The sequence below is a fragment of the Thunnus maccoyii genome, chromosome 21 (genome assembly GCF_910596095.1).
Source record: "Thunnus maccoyii chromosome 21, fThuMac1.1, whole genome shotgun sequence".
NCBI lineage: Eukaryota > Metazoa > Chordata > Actinopteri > Scombriformes > Scombridae > Thunnus > Thunnus maccoyii.
The window spans coordinates 23,598,122-23,618,020 of record NC_056553.1 but is presented as its reverse complement, the minus strand read 5'-3'; the positions used below and the strand labels follow the sequence as shown (position 1 = coordinate 23,618,020).

Here is a 19,899-nt window from a genome sequence, read left to right as displayed (position 1 = left end):
GTTATTCAGCCCAGAGGTCTGACCCAGGCTAACTGAAGTGCCTACTTGGCTTTTAACTCAAGTGGGACAACGTTTTTAATATGACTGATGAAAACGTCTCTGGGTTTACCTAGTAAAGGTTGAGGATCAAACATCTTAACATCTGTGATCTAAAGCATAAAGTTAAAGATCTCTCTACACTACTTAAGAACGATAATATAAATCTAATGGCAATTTATCTCAATTAACGATTCTAAAGTAGTCATACCTGGTTATAGTATTTTCAGACATGACAGTAATAAGCATGGGGAAGGTGTTGACATATTCGTGCTGTATAAAACCACATTCCAATTAAGATCAGAAATTATCTGACATTATAGAAGCCTGTTGGCTTCAAATTCACCTACCTCACATAAAACCAGTGCTTATCGGTTGTTGTTCTACACCCCGAAGCTCTAATATATAATACACTGATGACATATGCACTATGCTTCATAAAGCTACAGATGCAGATAGACAGATATATTTTCTTGGGTACCTAAACTTTGACTGGCTTTCCTCTGCCTTTTCTCTGAAACAGAGAGTGCTGGTAGCAATGGGTGTATGCAATTTGAATTTGATGATGCACATGCTTACCAAGCAGCAACCTCCGCGGCCAGCGACAAAAACTGCAGTTCCTTGAATGGCCACTTGAAGTTGGCTCCAAAAGAGAGTCAATCCTCTTAGACCTCCATGTTAAAATGAACAACTTTACAGCAGAGATAAACATGTTTACAGCCTGGTACAAAAAACGGTTTTGGTCTCTATAGCTAAATTCCCCTGTCATGACAACTGTACAACTTGTGAAATTCTTTCATAACTCAACTGTTTAAATTTTATTAAGCCATAAAGTTATGACTAATTCATAATATTTCGTCCAAGTTTTTGCAGTCTATGTTGCCTACCAGGGTGAGCTCTAACATTCTGCTCTAAGGCCATATCCATCCCTGTTGGTTTTAGGGACCACAATGTAGTTGCTATAGCAATAAAAACAAAGTACTGAAAGCTGGGCCTAGGATTGTGCTGCAAAGATCATATAGATCCTTTTGTGAAGAAAATTTTGTTAATGACATAAAAAATCTACGGTGGGACGGAGTATGTACAGTAAAAGAAACAGATATTGCACAACAAATGTTCTTGGAGATGTTACGGACTGTTGCTGACAACCATGCACCAACAAAAAAATTCACTGTGAGAAGTACATCGGCCCCATGGCTCGATGAAGAGTTGAAAACATACATGGCTCACCAGGGTGAAATTAAACGTGCTGGAATAAAACCAGGACTCTATTCAGTGAAATAAATACCATGAACTCAGAAACAAGGTCACAAAAATGAATAGACTGAAAAAAAGATCTCACTATTAAAACAAGATTTATAAATTAAAGCATGATGGGAAGAAATTATGGAATTCTTTTAACAACATATTAGGCAGGTCCAAAGAACCCTCCCTTTATTGAATCAGATGGTGCATTTATTACAAAACCCCTCAAATTGCCAACTATTTCAATGGTTTCTTTATTAATAAGGTAGACAGTCTAAGTCAAAATATGAATAACTCTAATGACAAACTTTCTGTAGAACTAATTAAAGAAATTATCATGAGAAAGAAAGAAGGAAGGAGGAAAGGGTTTTCCCTCAGGCATGGAAAGTTGGCAGTCATTCCAATATGTTAGAAGAGTAGGAGTACCTTCAGTGTGGTGAACAGCAGACCTATTAGTCTTCCTCCTGTTCTTAGCAATCTTACAGAAAAATTGGCAGGCTTAACACAAATGACGGATTATTGGCTGAGTCAAATAGATAATTAAAAAATTGATGCTGTCTTGCTTGACTTCAGTGCTGCTTTCGACCTTATTGATCATAAACTACTACTGAAAAAAATATCGGCTTACGGCTTCAGTATAAATGCCGTAAACTGGAGGAAAGGGTGCCTGTCTAGTAGAATGCAGTGTGTGTACTTTAATGGTAGTTTTTCTGCCACAAGAAACTTAAGGTGTGAGGTTCCCCAAGATAGCTGCCTTGGTCCTCTCCTCAATTTTTACCAACAACCTCCGCCTTGTCGTCTATGACAATGTACATGGATGATTCTACATTGTATAAGTCCACCAATAGTCTAAATGAAACAAAGGAAGTTTTGCAAAGTGAACTTGAATGTGTGTCAAATTGGCTAGAAAAAAATCAACCTTGTGCTAAATGTATCTAAAACACAGTGTATTATCTTCAGTTCATGTCATTGAGGAGTTGCTTCTCACCCTCTCAGTGAGGGGTATAGCTATGGAGCAGATCCATGAAGTTAAGCTTCTGAGTGTCACCCTGTATGAACAGCTTACCTGGTCGAGTCATATTGATATGATTATAGCCAAAAAGGGAAGATCAGTGTCAGTCATCAGGAGGTGTGCTTATTTCCTGCCTGATCACTAAATTAGACAGGTTATTCTACAATTGCTGGTTTTGTCTCATCTTGACTGGTGCTCAATAGTTTGGTCAAGTGTGACTAAAAAAGATTTGCACAAGCTTCAGCTTGAACAAAGCAGAACAAAGCTGCACGTCCAGGTCTTCACTGTTCATCCGGGGCGAGTGTCAAGGGCATGATGTTCTCTCCAGGCTAAAAGTTGAGGACAGATTTTTAAGCAGTCTCCTAGCTTTCTTTCATAATATCTGTACTTTGTCCAGGCCTAAAAACTTACACTCTAAGATTTCATATGTCAGTAACAGACACGATCACACTACCATTCAGGTAACACAAGGTCATGTAGTAGAACCCGCACCTAGAACCTGTGCTATGCAGCGAATGGTTTTCTACAGAGCTACCTCTCATTGGAATATGCTACCACATTCCCTAAAAAACTACTAGAAAAACTTGTTTTAAAAAGCACTTAAAAAGTGGATTCTTTTAAGATAAATAACCTATCAACTCTTGTCTGCTGTCTGACTGTATGTCTTTTGGTCTTGTTTTCCGGTGTGGACCTTCATAGTGATTTTATTTTGTTTTGTTGAAACTGCTCTATTCTGGTTGTTTCAATTTTGTGCCTGAATGCTTTCCTTCCTGGTGGAAAGAGAGTTTTGTTTTGTTCTATTTTATTTTGTTTCCTCTGTTTACTGTTAGTATTATTATTATTATTATTGTTGTTGTTGTTGTTGTTGTTGTTGTTGTTATTGGAGTGTTTTTCTTTTAAAGTTGAGAGTGTTCTGTGAGGGTATGAGGTGGGTGAGAGGTATGAGGATTGTACTGTCTGACTGTTTCTTGTGTGTAATGTGTTGATGTTGTGTTCATTACATCAATCATTACATTTTAGTCTAAAGACCTGGTTTAAGAGTAAGGTAAGATTACAATTAGGTTGAGGTTAGGTTTAATTAGGTCATGGTTAGGGTTAGGGTAATGAATGCAGGAAATGAATGTAAGTCAATGTATTGTCCCCTGTAAAGATGGAGACATGACTGTGTGTGTGTGTGTGAGGTTAGCAGAAAGAGGAAGAAAAAGATGGGTGGGACTGGGATAAAATAAATGAAGTCATAATGATAATGAGAGATGAAGCCTGGCTCGGTCCAATGAGACTGACTGAATGATGTTTTTACCAGCATAATGATGAAACATGTTTAATGAACATATCTGCCACATTGTCAAGTGTTTGCATTTCCATCCACCTGTTTTTATTAAAAGACCGGAGTATAAAGGCAGAAAATTCGAAACAATCCTGAAATATTGCGAAAAAGTTTGTAGGCTTGGCTGAGTAATTTGTGTATTGATAAAAGCAAAATGTGACAATGTGCAAGTTTAATAGATGTTTCTCCTGCAATGGTTTCATGGCCCCAACTAGAAAAATAGCTCCACCAGCTCTTTATGTCGATGAACCAACTCCAGATATTTGGAAAACGGCAGTGGATAAAAAGGCGCATTAATATGAAATTTCTATTGCAGATATCCTTGAAATTTAGTTAAACTCTGTGTTAAATTTTGATGGAAACCTACCTGAAGTATTTTTTTTGCTCTCTCAACAGTATCCTCTCTTGCAATACAATGGCTACATTGAGGCACCGACAGCACTTCAGGATAGGAAAGAATCGTGGTCTTGGTTGCATACTGAAAATAATCAACACTGACACAAGACAGGACGTGTTTACTTGATTAATATCTGACCAAATCCATGGTCTTTCCCAAACCTTAACCAAAGCAATTTGTTGCTTAAACCTAATCACTCGTGGAACTACAGTACATGTGTTGTCTTGATTAATTGAGATGACTGGACAATCACTGTTTGGGGCAAGGGTTTAGTAACGGTCAGTTGGGGATCTGCTGAAAGCTACTTAAACTCAAATATAACATGAAACTAAAGCAAAGGGCTAAAAGTGTATAAAATATGCAAGAAGAAGCAGACTGTGGATTTTTCAAATCAAGTCTTTGTCCAATGTCATTACCATCTGCTACCAGGACAGAAAGCAAAAATTGTTGATGTTTTTTTCATGAATTGGAATGGAATTAAATGGAAAAATTCAAATAAAGTAACTGCTGCATCAACATTTTGTGCTCCATCACAATAGCAAACGCGGTACCTGGGATGGTTGATGCTCTTAATGTTGGTCTTTAAGACCAGTGGCTCCCTTCCATACGTATACTCTATAATACTGTCTCAGTCCATGAAGCACCTGTGGAGCAAACAGTAGTCTGCTCTGTGACAGGCAGCTTGAAAAGGTTAAATGGATTCTTACCTGAAGAAAGAACATGAGGCACAGGAAAACACAGAAAAAAGACAGAGGAGTGAAGCAGTTTCTGATTATTAATTGTGGGTGTATTGATTACAGATTCAGCTCCCTGTTTGTGAAGTAGCAAACAGTTTGACAGTAGCTATTTGCAAGAAATTTTATTCATAGACACACTTCCTCTGCCTGGTTTTTAATGTATTTTAAATTTATAATGCTTCTAGTTTCAAAGATGTGGTCTGATATTTAATGTTGCAGTTTACTTTATTCATTTGTGCTGTCCAACTGACTCTCTCTCTTTCTGTTCTCTGTGTCTTAATCTCTCTCTCCCCCTCTCTCTCTGGGGTTATTCTATTGGGTTTAAGCCTTTCTAGCCGGTTAAAAAATTGAGTGGTTTCCAAGGAGGCACTCTGCTCCCTGGTGAACCTCAAGTTTCCAGTGGAAAAGGAATTAGGACTTCTGAATGCATGTTGCGTGCCACCAAAGACACATCTATAAACATGATTTGCAGCCTGATGTTGCCCAAATTTTCTCGCTTCAGTGTTTTTGAGAGTGATGAAAAAAAAGCGCTTCCTCTGTTGAATCAAATGGAGTTTTTGTCCCATAATGCAAGGCCACACTCTGCTACAGTTTTCAGACAGTGATTAATATGCAGCAGAGGAGTTTACATTCACTCAAACGCTCTGTAATGAAAAAAAAAAACTACTTCCATGCCATTTGGAATGCTTTCTGATAAAATATTATCTCGATCAATTATGAGAATTGAGCAAAATACTTTTTCTCTAACTTAATTTAACAGAATACCCAAACATGGACATCTTCAAGTAAGTCGTCAGAAAGTTTTGAAACAGCTGAAGATTCCCCATGTCAGTCTATTTCAGTGTTTCCTCCACCTACGTGTCTCAAACCACATTGAGCTACAGAATCTATGCTGTTGACAGGTGTCTGTAGGCTGTAAACATGTCACAACAAAGACCGAGAGCCATTTTCATAAAGTATCTTATCTTACCTCGAGGAGTCCAGCTACATACCACTAAATGTTGAGAACTTGTAAGCTAAGAGAAAATTGAATTGAAAATTGTTTCTCCGGATGACAATATTTCATAAATGAACACATTCATTATGTCTGCAGTGATTGGTTGACAGGTGACAGGTTATGTGTGACACAGTAGCACGAGGAACACATTAAATTTGACAAATAGATAAAATATTGGCTGTATCTAGCACCCAACACCATCTTAATGGTGATACTTGGCTCTCTTTACTTCAAGTTAATGGAACAAATCTTCATCCTTTGATGGGGTCATTCTACCTATAGCACCAATTTTATCAAGTAATCCAGCTATGGCCATGAAATTAGTTTTTTTTTTCTTAATTCCAGTTGGTTTTTATTTAATATTGACTACTGGACTATCTCTAACTCTTCACAGACGACCAGTGTCCACCAGCTCTGTGACCGGGGCATGACTCTCGCTCCTGCTTCGGCAATCTGTTTTTGCTGGTGCAGCTCACGTCTCTGAAGTGTGAAATTCACTTGTTAAATTATGTAAATGCCTGTATTTATCGGCAATAGACTTAAAATTAATGTTTAATGATTCATTTCTTTTTCACTTACTTTGTCTTCACACATACACGGCAAAACAGTTTTTTCGTGTTTGTAATTAGAAAGCATGAGATAGAGAGAGGGAGAAAAGCAAAGGAGGGAGAAAGGAGACTGCATGTTAAACATCCATTCAGTCTCCTCCTGCTGTGACCACATATACTGGTTTAATGCAATCAAATTCACTATATAGTTGTTCTCATTAACATATTTTTTCTGTTTCTGTTGTAAACAAAATAAAACAGCAGAACACGTAGGAAATGATCGCAGCTCATAAATACTATGTCGACCAGCAGTTATCACCAAGCTGCAGACGAATGATTGTTTTATGATCACGACATTATCGGACATTGACATTAATGACAGCTGCTGTGCTGTGAGATTGGCTCTATTGACATGTGAGTGATCACAGAGAAAGTTAGAGGCAAAAAAAGGTTGTGTGATGACCCTTGCAGTGACATTTTGTGTTGCTGTGTGATTAACCTGTCTCTCTACTCACTCTGCAGGTGGATCATTAGTGTGACCTGGAACACCTGAGGGTGCTCCTAGGTTATTTAAGCCTGGATGCAGTTGGCAGCTCTCTCTGGCAGACTCTCCACTCTGCTGCTGCAGCTTTGCTCCTCTCCCTTTCGATTTGGTTATGCTGATTTAGTTCTTTGCTTTGCTTTCATGCACCTTACAACACTGACACACACACTTCTTCACTCATGCATCACATACATTACTGAGGGAAGTTTCACTAAGAGGAAGCCTCTCTTTTGCAGGAACGCCCTGACCACACTCACACACATATGCACATTCACACCTGAAAGCTGCCCGGTACAACCACAGTCTGACCTGCTGGCCACTGAGCAGCTCCACTGGAGTAGTTGGGATAAAGTGCCTTGCTCAAGGGCGCCTCAGTGGTGGTGATGAGGGAGGGGCAAGAGCTGCTTTATCACTTTCCCCACTAGATTTATCCTGCCATCTGGGGATTGAACAGGCGACCTTATAGTTACCAGCTCGCTATTTATGAGTGTAAAACATGAAAAATGTCAGTAAAACAATTCTAAACTATATTTTAAATATGATTACTGACGACCAGATGTTCTGCTTCTGAAACGTTTCCAGTTGACATTGAAACAGTAACGGAGCTGTGAGTGAGCCAGAGCACAAGTTAAGACTGGCATGCCTAATATTTTAAGGAGTTTCTTTTTTAAACTGCCAATTATAAGATTCTTTTTAGCAGAGTCCTTCACCATATTCAAAAAGGATCAGCATGAATGGTACTCTTAGCTATTATTTTGGGTCTAGACTGTGTGGTTCTATCTGTATCCTTTGTTACCTGCAAGTGAGAATATTTACCAGAAAGACATATTATGAGCATAGTTTCACTATGTCACCTCAAACCCCACATTGTCCTTGTCCTCCTTACATGCTCTTACATTGGATGTCCTCTCAGAACTGCTAGTGAAATATTTGTGGGTTGAAGGTGTGAGGCCAATGGCTGCTAAACATGACATTCATTGCGTAAACTATTTCTATTCTGTTTGTATCCGCTGTTATTTTTAATTTGGGAAATAAATAAGGTAATTGTTTAGATAGGAAAATAATTACTTATTAGTACAAACACATCTTATTAAACATTTACACCTGATACTACCAGGCTCTGTCAGAGGCAGCTAAATACATTTTACCCAGTTCAATTCTGACCCAGATCTATTAATTACAGGAAATCATCAGGCATTACATCCTCTTAAATATAAGTGATTGTTATAGATACAGTATGTCACATTTTTAAACGCAGCTGGAAAAAATAAGCTATATCTAAATTTTTCAAAAAAACACCTCATTGCACTCTTCCAACTGTCCCCCTGTCCTTCCCTCTCCCTCTCTCTCACTGCTATTCTTAGCTACTCTCATCTTCTGTGGGCTCGGTCTTGCCGCTGTGCAGTGTCCACCAGAATTAACTCCACATCATGGTGCATTTCCAAGCCTGTCCTCTGCCCCACCTTCCCCAGCTGTCAACAACACAAATTATTATTTTTTTTCTTTGGTGACATGTTGGCTGGAGATTGTTGGTGTACACTGGACCAAAACAGATCTTTTTTTTTTTTTTTTTTTTTTTTTTTTGTGCTGCAGCAAATCAGTGGTTTCACTTTCAAGAAATGCTTCATGTGAGCATCCCAACTGACCTTCAGCACAGCATGCTTACTGTGCTGTGAGCTGGTGGTCTGGACAGGACTCAGTGGTGATTTATTAAGCAATCACTCATTGGTTTACAGTTGACGTTGCTTTAGGGTGTGCTTTATCAGCAAGAAGAGCTGTAAAGGACATGCCTGCCTATGATAATTAGCATTGTTTTAGCTGATGGGCTGAAATAGACTTTTTCACATCAGACATTTAAACTTATCATAGAAGGTTTAACTAATAACATTAATGATGCTATTTAAGTGCCTTGACAGTGAGTACATGGAATACAGTCATCATTAATGCTATTGGTTACACCTGTGCTTTTTTTTCCTGCTGATGTCGAGAGAACATTCTTTCCTAACCCTGCACAAGCACAGATACTCAGTAGACTTATAATAACATTTAAATTCACTAAATTTAGGGTAATTTAGGATGATGTGGAAAATGAAAGAGCAACTAGATGGCTTTCAGTGATTTAAACTCTGCTGAGCACCCATCTACAACAAACTCAAACAAGATGAGTGGATTTCAAACATTTAAACTCCAGATATTCATTCTTCACCAGCGAAAAAAGCTGAGCATATTACAATAAAGATCCAATTAACAGAGCCACTATTCCTGACACCATCCATCAGTGTTCCCAGTCTCACACTGTGTGCTCATTGATATCTTCCATCATCCTGTCAGTGATTGAATTGTCTTGTTAGACCTGCCTCTTGTCAATATAATGGGCCAATGTCTATATATTGAGTCATATGATGAGTAGGACTACAGGAAGATAACATGGAAAATTAAAGATCCCCTCCAGACATGTTTTAATACATATATAAAAACATTTATAATTTGTGTCTGACATGGATTTTCCACAATTAAAGTTAAATTTATAATAGCTAAAACTTATTAAAATTACATCTACTCCTTCTCCATCACTGAAAAATCCAGTATCTATGAATATGCAAATATTTTTCATTTCAGAAGTGTAACAGCTGGACACAAGATGTCTCCTACTTCACCAAAAAAAATCAATTCTCCAGTGTACATGCACTGGAGACATCAAGTTTCCACATCACACATGGAGCCTCATGGTAGTTCAGGCACAGAAGTCAGTTTATAGTCACATATTCCATACACCCTCCAATCATCTACCTCTCTCAATAGACGGTCTATATAAACATTTGTTACTCATTCAGTCTGCCTACAACAGCTCACTGCTACACCGCTGCCTTCTTCAGAATGGAACTCTCACCACCTCCCCAGCCTCCTCCTGTAGTGGCATTCAGCTGTTTGTGATTTTGAATGTTTCTTTTTAATGTGTACACGTTCATCAAATGTTCTAAGGGACAGTCTGTGTGAAGCTTGCTCAGATTTGCTCCAGAGCATCAAATGAGTAGAGCCACACCGCCAAACTTAACTGTTTTCATAAATAAGCCATGGGAAATTCTGTTTTAGAAGTGCGTCTAAATTGGATTAAACTTTATTTGAGTGCTGAGAAACATTTTCACTGACAATAATGCTCTCACAGCCTGCTCACATTAACACCTTGAAGCTGCACAGTACAACAGTCTGATCTGTTGGCCACTGAATAGCTCAAATGAAGCAGTTTGGGGGTTAAGGACCTTGTTCAAAGGCACCTCAGTGGTGGTAATAAGGTAGGAGCAAGAGCTGCTCTTTCACTTCCCCCACTTATATTTACCTATATCTAGCCTTTACATCACTGCTGTATCTTGGGTTTGGTGAGACTACACAAAACAATTGTGAATTTTATTCAAAACATATGACAAATCACTTTTGCCAGAATATATTGGCAGTTTTTTGGGTTGCTTTTCATTTTTGCACCTTGGTGTATAAAAGGTAAAATGTGTAAGAAAATGGACTTGACATGAAATGGGCTTAGTTATGTTTTTTGAGTAGTTATTAGCAATTTATTTTATTTATCGGCTTTACTTATCTAACAGTGTGCAGATGTGTCACCAGCAGTGAAAGATGTGGGCTGAGGAGTGTTTGATCACAGCTGCTTTCCTGCTATGCAGATGGAAAGACTGATTTCAGCATTAAAGTTTAGCCTCTGTTTTTCTTTATTTTCTAAAACACATTAATGGCACCTTGCTGTGCTTTTGAATTTCATTATTAAGGGGGACAAATCTGTTACAGTATATATGACCTCTCCATCCTCACGTATCAGGGTTTAAAATGTACCAGAGGATACGTTTTCAAACCCTGACAGCTTGAGCTGGTTTGGGCATGTTGGCCAAAAATCGATGTTTCTTGTGTCAGTTCTGTTGTGAAATAGGGAATTTTCACTGACAAAAGCTTGTGTTTATTTTGGCATCAAAGGCTGAGTTTGAGTACAGCATTCAGGTGAACACTGTGTCAGTATCTAGGCTTTAAAGACAGCATACAGGCAACAACCAGAGAATCCCTGTTATTTCTACTAATGGAACACAGTGATACTGAGGTGATTTCTAGGGTGTTTTTTAAATATATCTTCTATATCTTTTCTATTTCAGCAACAGCTTCCCCTAAAAATCATTTGTTCAATGCTAGTTTACAAAAGAGCACGAATAATTAAGGTGCTGACCCTGACCAATAACCTGTCATTAATATTAGTGCAGAGGGTGACTTTTCACATGATACCACCCACCTCATCACATCAGTGGCAAACAAAACAAACAGGTGGCTGCTATGAGTATGAGAGCTTTGACAAAAGGAGGAAAACAAAAGGAAATCCTAGAATAAGAGATGCCATGAGAACTAACAATGAACAATCAGTAAGACATACTGAACAGGTAAACGCATACAGTATGAACACCAGTGAAGGCATACAACATGCCAGAGCCCTGCTCTTCAAATACAGTTTAACCAATCCAGCTATAATAAGCTGAAAGGCTTAAAATGCACCTAGAGTTTTGAGTAGCTAATTTTGGATGATGTTTTGAATAACAGAACACTTTATTTTGAAATACAGGCATGTCAAGTTATATGTGAAAAATGTCTTGGTCATGATTCAGTTAACTGTGCTTTTCAACAAGTTCTACAAAACTAAATGATTCAATAATTGTAATCCCTTCCAAGAAAACACATTTGAGTGTTTCAGTGTGATATCCCTATCAGTAGGAAGGTGTGTCTTCCAAAATCGTTAAAAATCATCGACATAAAAATGATTCACAGGACAGTATTCACTGCACCGTAAATGCACTGCTGTAAATGCATGCACATTACTTTTATTTATGGTAAAGACTACTATATACTTTAAGTATCCACCAGATACTTTAAACATATTTATCTGTTATACACAATGTAGTATTATATTTTGGACTGCAACGTCCATGGTTCCATTGGCTGTAGACCTTCTCTTGCATGCTATTCCCCCCTCTCATGTTTCCAATCTCCCTGCACACAAATCTAATGTAATGTGCTTTGTTTCCTGGCACATTACTACCACCAACTGTTGATTAGTGGAGTAGCGTTAAACCAAGGACAGGCTGTGTATCGCATTGCTCCATAGTACCACTAGGGGTCAAAAACTGCACACGGTACCTGTTAAAGGCTTGATTTGACAAGTTTCAGATACATTTTAAGTCAGTTCTTATAGATGAAAAAATCCAGGCTCAAATTATATTACAGGGCTCTAGTCTTTAAAGCAGGATTAGTTGGCCTGATGAAAATCAGACCTCAAAGGATATTGTGGCTGCCTCTAGGCATGTTTGTAAAAATGTTCAGATTTTTTATTATTAAGAGAATTGTGTTTCTGGGTTTTTGGTTTTCTGTTGCTGTGTTTTTCCTCCTGTGTTCCTATGCTCCTCCCCAGCCTGCTTTTCCCTCTGCCCTCCAAACACATGCCCTGTATCAGCCTAATCAGCCTTCCATGCTCCCAGTGTTTTTCCCCAGCTGATGAGCTCCTTTTCTGTTCTATTCTCTGTTCTGTCAACCAGATAGGCAGAGCCAACCAGATAGGCAGAGCCAATCTGGTTGACCTCCTGCTCATCCACCAGTGCAGTTCTGCCGGCCTGGTCGTCCTCTGGAGTGACACCAGCCATCTGTTGTGCCTTCCAGTTGCCCTCCGGAGAGACACCAGCCGTCTTTCCTGCCACCCAAGTGACTATGCCCATTGGTCTAGCCCCCGGGCCATCCACTTGAGGTCTCCCTCTCTGCCCCTGTCCTGTCCCCAGGCCGCTTGCTCCTCTGCCCTTCTACACACCTGCCCTGTATCAACCTCATCAGCCCTGCCCTGCTCCCAGTGTTTTCCCCAGCCAATCAGCTCCTTTTCTGTTCTCCTGTCACATCACCTTATTCTTCTCACCTGAGTTTCTCCGCCCATCACCTGCACCTCATCTCCTCATTAGTTCAGTCAGTATTTTAGTTCTGCGTTTCAGTTCATTCTTGTTTGTTCATTTGTTTTATTCAATTTTACTTTGTCTGCATGCCTGAACCTCAAATAAAATGATCTTTTCAGTTCCTGCTACTCTTCATGACAGAATGATCCAGCCACACAGACCCAGAGGAAGATCTTCATGAGGTGACAGGTTAACTGTTGTGCCATCACACTGACTTGAAGTATGCCTCCACTAATGAGGACAGAGAGGAGCATGCACCCCAAACTACTAGCAAGCAGCCTTCACTCCAATCCATCAGGCTTGGGTTTGTGAGCCTGTATATACAACCTGCCTGTCCTGATCCTGCATTCCCTTAACCCCATGAGACTAAGCTCCCGACGCCACTCGCTCTCTCAGCATCACCACAGAGTCTCTGCTGCCCACCAGATCCAGAGCGTGTCCAGATGGCTCCCATTGATCTCCAGTCTTTGCCCATAGGCCCCCAATGCCGGCTCCATCCAGGCCAGCCCAAGCTCCAGTCCTCATCATGCGGGTGTGAACCCAGCCTGCTGCTCCAGACCAGTGGGCACCCCAGTAGCCTTTCTCCCAGTCTGCTAGCTTTGACTCTGCTAGTCACCAGCCTGACTTCAAGACCACTAGCCTCCAGTCTACATCTGCCCCTGAGTCAGAGCCTTCTGCCTGGTCATTCCCCTCCAAGTCCAGCCCCAGTCTCTGCGAACACTGTGAACAGTATGAACTGGATTCACTCATGGACCCAGCAGAGATACTGAAGGAGGTAAACAATTTTTTATTTTTTTTTAAATGCTGTGGAGTGATTCTCTGCCTACCACTGTGAGACCTCCAGCATTAAGCAAAAGGATGCAGCTTTTTCTCTGGCACTCTTATGCCGTTGATCCTGTTTTGGCTGCAACTGGTTCCCTGCTTGTGTGTCCTGCTCCTGATCTGCAATGCCCCTTGCCTGAACCTCCTATCCCTGGTGAACTGCAGCAACTTCATATCCCTGGTGAACTGCAGTAATCTCATGTCCCTGTTCCTGAGCTGTAGCTTGTAGCGGTTTGAGCAAACTTACCCAGCCAAAGTCTGAGTAAGACACAATATCAAACCCCACAAAGGATACATGTATTAAGTCTATACATGACCCTAGGTAATGTTTCAAACACAGGATGCAAATGACCATAAACCACAAGAAGAACACTTAGTTACAATAAAATTATCTCAACCACACCACCAGTTTATTGTTCAAAAAATTATATAAGTGCAAAGTAAGACAAAAGCAAAATTCTTTATAATTCAGTCCAGGTCCATAATTTCATCTCAGGTTATAAAGGAAACACAAGTACTCCACTTCGGGTTTTCCCCGGTTATCGGTTCAGGTCATTTCAGTTCAGAAAACAAAATAATCCACAATCCTCTCACCCAGTCATCTATATCAGCCCCTGAGCTTTCCTCCCCACATGCCCGACACAGCTGGGAGAGGTCATCAAAATCAAAATACAGACATGATTGTAGTCAAATGCCAATACACACACACACACAACATTTAAGCATACCTGGTAGAGTACTGTATACCTGTGTCATTCAGCAGGGACATTGCCATGTCCAGCCGCAACCTTGCCACACCTTCCTGGTCCACAGGGTACTAGACAGTGTCCCCCTGCAAGATTTGCCCTGCAAGCTAAAAAGTTTGATAGGTATAATTATGAAGTCTCATCCTAATAACGGATGTCTGCAGAGATAATCACATTGTTACTTTGCACACAAACACGCCACATGACGTAGTGTCCTGTTGTTTCAGGTGGCTAATTGTGGAGCACACCCACCTCCCAACCGCAGGACGGTGCCTGCAGACCAGTGCTCTACACAGAGAACACAGTGATATACAGTTTGCCAGTCTTAACTTCAGCTCATGTAAGATCCCTTTCAATTCAAGATAAGTTGAATGATGTTAAAAGGACTTCACAAGGACAACCTCATGTTTGCCTAAGAAAACAGTAATCACAAGGAAGATGATCTAATGTGCTTTGTTGCTCCCTCAATATTATCCAAAGTTTATGAAAACAGAAGTCAGTCTAATGCACACATTACAGCCGATACTTCACTCACCTTGTTACATCCTTGCAGTGGCTGAGTTGCTTTTCAGTGGCCCTGAATGGGTCCACAAACAGGGACCTCATCTCCTTAAGATACATGATCTATGGAAATGCAATTAAAAATGATAGCCAACCTCTCATACACCAGATGGTCCCATTGTTGCATCTAAATCTGTTAACACTTAAGATTACTTACAATGAGTGTCCAGTGTCTGTTGCGACAAACCGCACCTGCTTCTACATCATATTTGGAAAGGTGACAAAAATAAAATGCACACATTGAAATTCATGAGTTAACTATATTTGAAGGGTAAAACTACTCACCCTTTTAAAACCTTTCTTTGAGCCCTGCCAGACTGCAGTCATTGTGTAGGCATCAATAATGGAAGCCCCCATTCTCCTCCCCACAAGCGAAGGCGTTCACAATCTATGAGTAAAAGAATGACTTGTGATCCGCTGTTGTTCAATCTAGAAAGTGAAATATCACATCAATAATATTTCTTATTAAATAATAAAAAGAGAAAGTACTTCACTCTCCAACTTCTGTTCTGGGGCCAGGTCCAACAAGTTCTCGCTGTACACCTTGTATGGCCCAATCCTGGAGAATAGCGTCTCTTTGGTCCTCCCTGCCCATATATCCCTGATTACTGTAAAAATATCAATGTCAGTTATTTGTAAAATGTGTGATTTAGGGTGTAAATTGTGGGAGTTTACTCATAAATTTCTGTGGCACTTGGAGGTTCTGGGACATTGTGGCTTGTGGCTGGCCTGTCAGATGTCGGTCTGTGTATGTCTGTATGTGTCTGTTGTGGTGTAGTGTGTGTGTTGGGCTAGCCAGAGGATCCAACACTGTTTGTAAATTGTCAGGGATCCTCTCCTCTGGCTGTACATAATGCAAAAGATGGTCAATGTTCACTCTAAGTGAACACTTGCCCCTGTCTGACACCAGATCTGCACTTTTCCCCTCCAGTTTTGAAATTACGAAGGGTCTCAGCATGTCAGGGTCCATTTTTTCCCCCTTTCCTCTGCTCCTGTCTTATATTCTTTCACAATACCATATCCCCCACTTTGAAATGGTCCTCCTGGCCCTTCTCCTCTCGTCGCTTGCGGACTTTGTCCTGGCTTTTAATATTTTGTTTGACCTCCGTGTATGTTGCCTGCTGTCTCTTCAGCCCCTCAGGGATCTCCTCATTTTTAACCACGTTTCTGACTCTGTCTTCCATTACCTGCCACATCTTACATCATACTCTTCTGGAACCCCGGCAGGATACCTCGCCTCCCTCCCAAACATGAGGTAATACAGGCTGTATTTAGTGGTCAGCTGCTTTTTTGTTCTAAGGCTAAACATGGTCGACTGGAGGTAGTGGTCCCACCGTTGGGGATTATCTGCGACCACTTTGTTCAGGGACCTCAAAACACAGAATTCAAGAACTGGCATGAGGTGGAAGGAGAGAATTTGGATTCCCTGGTACAATATGACAACCTCTTTTCAGAAATTATTACTGATTGCACGTTCAGATAATTATTTCATATCTAATATATCTCTTATATAATGAGAGGTAGAATTCATTCACATGTGAATGACAGAATATACCTCTGTGTGGTTCTGTTTAGTTTCTCCACAAGGCCATTGGTTTGTGGGTGATATGGGGAGCAATGGCTTTTTATGCCCAGCCTCTCACAAAGGCCATAGTTGACCTAGAAACAATTAGTTGGACAAGAATGGAAGAAGTCAGCACAGCAACAGTTACATATTGGGGAGTCATATTGACTCAATACTGTACCTTATTGCAGAACTCAGTGCCCTGGTCTGTTAGCAGTCTTTTAGGTGCACCAAATTTGTAAAAGTCAAGAATACAACTGGTCACCTCATCTGCTGTTTTGCTCTTAAGTGGGTAGGCCTCTGTCCATTTGGTGAAATAATCAACCATGACACATATGTACTGGTTGCCAGCATGTGTCTGCGTGGGTTTACCCACCAGATCCATTCCCACAAGTTTGAGAGGCTGTTACCTGGGAGGAATAGAAGACAAAAAGGGGAAAAAAAATGAGACATGAGCATTATAGTAGGCTATCACTGTTGATGCCATTAATTCCTTTACCCGTATGGGCTCATACTCCCTCTTTTCTTTAATACTGGCTCTCGGCCTGGCACTGTGGATACTGAGCAATCTGAACAGACAAACATTTCAAACTTATTACAAATGTGCCAATTAATCCCCCATATAAAGAACTAGTGGTAGGTTGTTGAGCATACAGTATCAGCAGGTATCATCAGCACACTTTTTGGAATTATCTGTAATGTCCTCTGTACAGCCTCTAAATTTGTATTCCACCTCAATATTTTAAAGATACCAACTCACCCACTTGAGAATGTCCTCCTCCCTGCCAGGCTCTTCTCTTAATAACATATTGTTGTTTACTGGTGTTACGGCCCTCTAAACCAGCTCACCCACAGAAGGCCCAACATAATTGAGAGTCAGGATTTACCACAATTAAACAAATTTATTACAAAAACAACAACCAAATAACAGAAGCTGGTGAGCCGGCCAAAAAGAACAACAAGAAGAGGAGACACCCAGACCAGCCCACAAAGGGCCGTAGGATCTGGGCTCTCCTCTCTAACCTAAATCCACATAACTAAACTTAACAGAAATAAGGACTACCAGACTCACCAACCCAAACCAAGGAACTAACAAAGGCAACTGCAACATAACAGAACAAACACAAAAACCAAACTGCTGCTGCTCAGGCTGGGAAAGTGGAAGAGAGAGTCCAAGCCACCTTCCTTCCCTCTTTATAGGCCCTCCCCTCAATCATCCACTCAGGGCCACCTGAGAGAAACCACAAACAAAGGGTCAGTAATAAGGCTATACATATCCCATCCAGCAGGGGGGGGGGAGTATGTAACAACTGGTTAATCCTGCTGGATACTGGTCATTGATTTTTACATCCAGTACCTCCGTAACAATATTCGGATCCATTTTACTTACCCTACCTACTCCTACCTCCTTTCCCTTACCTTTTCACACAGAAACAATTACAATGCACACAAATACATGATCACAACAACAAATACGCACACAGACACAAAACAGCCTCTCTCAGAAACACACCACACTTACTCAGCCACTTTCACTCACAAAGACTCTCAATCACCCATTATCAGTCTCTATCTCTCACTATATCTCGCTCACTAATATCCTGTCTAGTCGCTGCAAAAGCTCCATGGAAACGCCTAACAAACAAACCCACAAAGTTGTGGCATGTTAATCAACTTTATATAGCTTCCACTCCCCCCTCGTCATTTCATTTTCTACACCTTTTGTATAATCACAAATTAATCTGGACACATTACGCTTTTCCACAGCTGACTCCACTCTGTGTTCGAACTGGGTGTGAATATACTCTGTATGTTACAAGCTGTATGAAAGTATAAACAGTTCTCATATTGACTTGACATCAGATATATAGTGGTATTTGATACAAATATGACACTGTCAACAAGAACATTTTGTTAATGATTTATTTGTTTGCTGTTACTGCCTTTAATAATAATTAATATTGGCTATTTAATATTGGCTCTGTTGGACACTGAGCAATCTAAACACACAAACATCATTTCAAAATTATGAAGGATAGGTTAAAACAAATGAATCTCTGTATTGAGAACTAATAATGTTAACTGAACGTATATAGACTGTTGTAACCCCGTAGTGATTTTGGTTTCTACACCTGTGGGTGAACATTATCCAGTCACTATTTGCTAAATGAAAGTTAACAGTCATGAGTAATATGGATAAATGAGCGTGCTGAATCGTGTAAGTATATCGATGTGATGAGAGGGATAAATGCCCGTAGCCTTCGATATAAAACATGATCGATGGTATATAACATTACAGAGTTTGTCACAAGTTAAACTGGGCGTTACGTTATCACAACTTGACACAGCTAACCCAGCTGCCAGCTAACTCCACGCTATGTACGAGTTGAACACATACACACTGCAGACTGCATGTTTCATTTACAGGCTGTATGAAAGTGGAAACAGTTCTCAAATTGACCTGACGTCAGATTCATGACGGAATATCAGACTATGAGCAACAACATTTTGTGAACGATTTAATGCTACCGGTGTTTGCAGTATTTTGAACAGGCATCGACACAGTCACCTACCACCGCCTAATGCACTGGAACATCACCAGTTAATTCAAACACCAGTTAAAGCAACACACTGGACTCCGAGGGAGCAGTAAAAACATAGACATATCACTGACTGACTGGGCTGGCGGGGTGTGGAGGTGACTAAAAAAACATAATATGGGTGATCACATTACATAACATACCGTAATCCAGAATATGTCTGATTTTGAGATGATACATAAAACCAATCATATAGTCATGTAAATAACACAAATGGCAAAGAAATACAAAACTGTCAAATCATCATTCAACCATTGTTTACAAATACCATGTTTTACTTAATATGTTCATTAATATAACCATCAATAGGTATAATTTGGGTGATCGCCACAAGCTGTGTCCTGTTCCTGTGTTGCAGCAGTCTCCTGTTTCCCTGGCTCCACTGGCTCCACTGGCTCCACTGGCTCCACTGGCTCAACTGGCTCAACTGCCCGTCTTCCAGCCTCCGGACTCCGGTCCTGCATTCCAGCCGCCAGACTCCGGTCCTGACCGCCATGCATCGGCCGCACCTTCCGATGCCCTGCCAGACCTTCAGCAGTTGAACCATCCATGTCAACCTCCTGCCTTGTCTTCAGCAGTCGGCTGCCCCTGCTGACGCCCAGCCAGACCTCCAGAGGGATAGGTGGATGGACTTCCTCTGCAAATGATGTAAGTGCCCCCTTTTTAAAAAAAAAATGTACATATTTTTTTTTTTTAAATTTGATTTATTTTTTTACTTTTTAAAAACCCTTTTATTGGCTGTTATGGCCTCACCGAACAAAGGCTCCCATGGAGACCGAAACATG

The 19,899-nt window shown here is 40.4% G+C and overlaps 1 long non-coding RNA gene across 2 annotated transcripts in view; it reads left to right on the top strand.

Annotated features, from left to right (window-relative positions):
• Positions 1 to 12,488: 12,488 nt before the first annotated feature.
• The window catches only part of LOC121888284, a 28,432-nt gene continuing 21,021 nt past the window's right edge, over positions 12,489 to 19,899 (top strand). Inside the window, exons 1-2 of one of the 2 annotated variants that reach the window (XR_006093182.1) lie at positions 12,489 to 13,596; positions 19,473 to 19,762. This is a non-coding gene — a long non-coding RNA (uncharacterized LOC121888284). The remainder of the gene's footprint in view (positions 13,597 to 19,472; positions 19,763 to 19,899) is intronic. The other variant, XR_006093183.1, reaches the window with a different exon arrangement.